Consider the following 5,064-nt stretch of genomic DNA (forward strand, 5'->3'; position numbering starts at 1 on the left):
AATTAAGAAGTTAGGTGTAAAATTTGTTTAAAAAATTGGAACAAAAATTGCAATTATGATAGGGGTAAAATTTGTAGGTTTCTTTAAAATTAGATTGAAATATGGTAAAAATTAATTTGTTCGTAAAATTCACAAAAATATAAAATTAGGGATGAAAAGTGCGATTAAGACGGATTAAAACTAACGGCAAACCAGGTCAATGCATAGTCAACCTTTAAAAAATACTGCATTGCTGGCACTAGTTTGGAAAGTACTCAGCTTGAAAGGGCGTTATAATCGGAGACTAGACTTTGCATAACTTTTAAGGAACATAAATGACAGAGTTTGCACCCAAGAAGCTCTTGCGCTAAAATAAAGAATGGGTGTTTTCTTCTTTGTTGCAAGCAGTTGGATTGGGTTCGTACTTTGTAGTAGGCTTTTTTTCCCCTCCATTTTCAATTTTTCACTTCTGAATAGAAATAATAGAAGATTACATTAATTCTCTTTCAATTTAAGGTAGATCTACATAGCTGATATATGTTGGTTTCTTTTTTGTTTTTTTGGTTAATCTAATGAAGTGTTTAAACTTAAGGCTAGAAAGTACAAACTAATAGTTTACAATTTATTGCTAGCTAGCTCGCTGCCATCTGCGTGACTGTCTATTCTGTTGTGAAGATGGGGTTTGCAGATTTAAGTACATTTCAATGTGATACATATGCTTTTCTCAGAATCTGGATTGTTTAAGGCTAAGGTAATGCTCTGGCAGCACTTGCTAGTCACACATGGGTTGTAACTTACAGCACAGAGTTTTAAATTTTTTTTATATGTAAGAATTGAATACGATACTAGGAGTTTACAACACTCACATACTCTATTTAATCAACTGATTTAGATTCCCTTATTACAAGTTTTAGGTTCTATTCTTGCGAAAATCAATGTTAAGTTTTTTATTACAAATTGAACCAACTTTAAGTGTTTCCTCTGTTTTAACCATAACTGTCGTTTTACTGTTGAACTTAAGCACCACTAGATCCAAAAAGAAGGTGAAACATAAAGTATTTAATTTTCATATTATTTAAATTTGATATTAATCTTGTTAATTTGTATTTAAAAGTTGATAATATTTTCAAGACAAAACTAGTCTATTGAGGAGTTATGTGTTGGAATTTTAGGGAATCCTTATAAAATACCAATAACCACCAGAAACACATTATGTTAAATTATTAAAAGAGGTTATGAATAATATCCATAGTATGCAACAAAATTAACAATTATAAGAAGCAATTGGTTTGGTGATCTTCCTTAACCAAATCACCTTATTCCTTACGGGACTGTCGTTTTTTCTTCAGATGAGGAGTGGAGAAACTGTTTTTTTATTTGATGTATTGAGGACCACAACCGTACTTTAGGTTTTTAACCTGTTAGAGTTCTCATTATTCCCTATCGGGCCAAACTAGTTTGTAAGCCCATATTAATCTTCTAATGATAGTCCAATAGACTCACCAAATTAGATCACTTATATTGAGCCATAAAAAAATGTAAATAACTAATATAAATGTTATAATATAATATGTAACCCACATTAGTTAATTAATTAGGAATTATAAAATTCCTAACAATCTCCCACTTGGCCTTCATATTAACTTTATCCATTTATACTGCAAAAGTCTTTAGGCGTGCAAGCGTATGTTATTTACTTTTAGACTTTCCTTAAATAATCTGGTCCATCTTATATAGTAACACTGAACCGTTGCAATTTTCATCACTATCCAACGTGATTGAGCTATAATGATCACCAATATCACATATACTTGATCACATAGATCAAATATGGATAACTGACATGAAAATAACATGTAATGTGATCTTATTCATGTTCATTTCCAACTAGTCTAAACTTTATTCTTTATAGTGATCAATCCAAACACAATATAAATATTGCAAACAAAACAAGCTCATAATGAAATGATAAACTTCAACTTTATTTTATAGAAAATTCAATCTATACAAATATCTAAAAAACATAAAACATAGTACATAAATGAGACTTCCGCTAAACCAAGATACTATAAGGAACCACACCCATACGAGCAATGTGCTCATGAAAAACTTTAGGTACCAAACCTTTCGTAAGTGGGTCAGCTAGCATATCATTAGTCCTTAAATGTTCTATGGAAATATATTTATTCTGAACTCTTTCTTTAACAACCAAAAACTTGATGTCAATAAAGTTTGATTTCGTTGTACTCCTATTGTTGTTGGAGTAAGGAACTACAAATTTATTATCATAATAAATTTTCAATGGTCTTTCAATGCCATCAACCACACGCAAACCAGTGACAAAATTTCTCAGCCATATCCCATGGTTGGATGCCTCAAAACATGCAATGAACTCAACGACCATGGTCAAAGAAGCTATGGGAGTTTGTTTAGCAGACTTCCAAGAGATAGCTCCTCCAGCCAACAAAAATATGTATCTAGATGTGGAGCGTTTACTATCTTGACATCCAACAAAATCAAAGTCTGAGTACCAATGATCTCCAAATTCTCAGACTTCTGATAAGTGAGCATGTATCCTTTTTTTCTCTTCAGGTAATGCATCACATGTTTTGTTGCTTTCTAATGCTACATTCTAGGATTACTCAAATATCTACCCAAAACTCCTACTACAAATGCTATATTGGGACAAGTGCAAACTTGACCGTACATTATACTTCCTCCTGCTGATGCATAAGAAATCTTTTGCATCTTTGTTCTTTCAAGGTCATTACCGGGGCATTGTTTGAGACTAAATTTGTCTCCTTCGGCTATCGGGTTATCCCCTGATTTACTATCTTTCATGCCAAATCTATCTAGGAGGTTATCAATATAACTCTCTTGTGACAACCTTAGGATACCTTGAGAGCGATCTCTTAGTATCTTAATACCTAACACAAAAGAGGCTTCCCCAAGATTTATCATTTCAAAATTTTTCGTCAAAAATTTTTTAGTCTCTTGAAAGAAGCCTATATTGCTGCTAGCAAGCAATATATCATTGACATATAATGCCAAAAATAAGTATTTACTCCACTGAACTTGTGATAAACACAATCATCAACTGCATTTGCCTCAAAATAATACGAGATAATGACTTGATGGAACTTGTAATACCATTGACAAGAAGCCTGTTTCAGACCATAGATGGATTTATTTAGTTTGCAAACCATAGACTTTGAGTCGCTTGATACAACGTTTTCTGGTTACACCATATAAATTGTTTATTCAATGTCACTATTTAGAAACGTAGTCTTAGCATCCATCTGATGTAGCTCTAAATCATAATGAGCTTCTAGTGTCATTATTGTTCTAAAAGAGTCCTTTGAAGATACTGGAAAAAAGGTTTCTTTATAGTCAATGCCTTCCTTTTGAGTAAAACCTTTAGCAACTAGACGAGTCTTATAACTCTCGAAATTGCCCTTTGAATCTCTTTTGGTTTAAAATATCCATTTGCAACCAATAGGTTTCACACCTTTAGGCAATTCAATAAGATTCCAAATGTCATTGTCTTGCATAGATTTCATCTCATCCTTCATGACATCGATCCAAGTTTGAGAGTTATATCTATGCATAGCTTGACAGAAGTTGATTAGATCATCCTCTATTAAACCAATGCCATCCTCATGTTCTTGGAGAAAGATAATATAATCATCTAGGATTAAACTTCTCCTCTCTCTAACAGATCTCCTTAATGACACTTCTTGAGGATTTGGAGGTTGTTGTATAGGTATTTGAGGGAGAACCTCATTGTTGTTTTGTTCTAGAACAATGTCATCAAAAATAATTGGAACATCGTTTTCTATTACTAAAGTTGTTTCTCGAGCAATAATAGGTATGAGGACTTTACTACTGTCAATAACAAGTTCTTCCTCAAAGAAAACATTCTTTATGTTCTCTTCCTTCCTAAACTCAACTTCCTCAAGAAATCTCGCATTTCCTATTTCAAAAAAGGATCTTAAAGAGGGATCGTAAAACTTATAGCCCCGAGAGTGTTCGGCATAACGAACAAAATAGTAACCAATTGTTCTTGAATCTAGATTTCTTTCATGCGGTCTATAAGGTCATGCCTCAGTCAGACAACCCCAAATATGCAAGTGTTTAATGCTTAGTCTTTTGCCAGTTCAGAGTTCATAAGAGGTTTTGTTAACTACTTTACTTGGTACCCTATTAAGGATGTAAGCTACGGTCTCCCCAAAGTGACTTTGGCAAAGAAGAATGGCTAACCATACTTCTCACCATATCCTTAAGAGTTCAGTTTCATCATTCTACTACACCATTCATGTTAGGTTTGCTTGGCATAGTGTATTGCGGAACAATTCCACACTCTTTGAGAAAAAAATGCAAAAGGTCTTGGACGTTGTTCTTCTGATCCATCATATATGCTATAGTATTATTCATCACCACGGTAAAATTTGACAACCTTAATTTTCTTTCCAAGTTGAAGTTCAATTTCAGCCTTGAAACTCTTTAAAATGTATAGGGATTGAGACTTCTCATGTATTAAATATAGGTAATCTAGAGTAGTCATCTATGAATGAGATAAAATATTGTTGCCCATTCCAAGAAGGTGTTGGAAAAGGACCACAAATTTCCGTATGTATTAGTTCCAAGATGTCTTTAGTTCTTTTGACACCTAATTTCCTTATGTCTGTTCATTTTCCCTTTATGCATTCAACATAGACTTCAAAGTTTGATAAATCTAAAGGTTCAAGAATTTCACTCGACACAAGTCTATGAATTCTCTATTTAGAGATATGACCTAAGCCTTTGTGCCATAAGGTGGTTAAATTCTCATTTAATTTTTGTTTTGTACTAGGTGAGTTTGCCGTATTTCATTATAGGAACAAATAATATCTAGCATATATAGAGAACCAGAACCAATCAAATTTGAATTTTAGTAGAGATTAGCTTTATTATTTCCAAATGAACAAGAAAAACCAAGTTTGTCCAAACTAGAAATTGAAATCAAATTCCGTCTAAAAGATGTTACAACAAAAGTTTCAAATAAATCCAAATAAAATCTAGTTTTCAACAGTAATCTAAAAGTTC

General features: G+C 32.7%; 1 long non-coding RNA gene across 1 annotated transcript; it reads left to right on the top strand.

Annotated features, from left to right (window-relative positions):
- The first annotated feature begins 320 nt into the window (after nucleotides 1–320).
- LOC114402296 lies at nucleotides 321–864 on the top strand. Its single transcript, XR_003664409.1, has 2 exons — nucleotides 321–396; nucleotides 612–864. It is a non-coding gene; the product is annotated as an uncharacterized LOC114402296 (long non-coding RNA).
- Nucleotides 865–5,064: the final 4,200 nt, after the last annotated feature.

Source organism: Glycine soja, chromosome 20, assembly GCF_004193775.1.
Source record: "Glycine soja cultivar W05 chromosome 20, ASM419377v2, whole genome shotgun sequence".
Taxonomy (NCBI): domain Eukaryota; kingdom Viridiplantae; phylum Streptophyta; class Magnoliopsida; order Fabales; family Fabaceae; genus Glycine; species Glycine soja.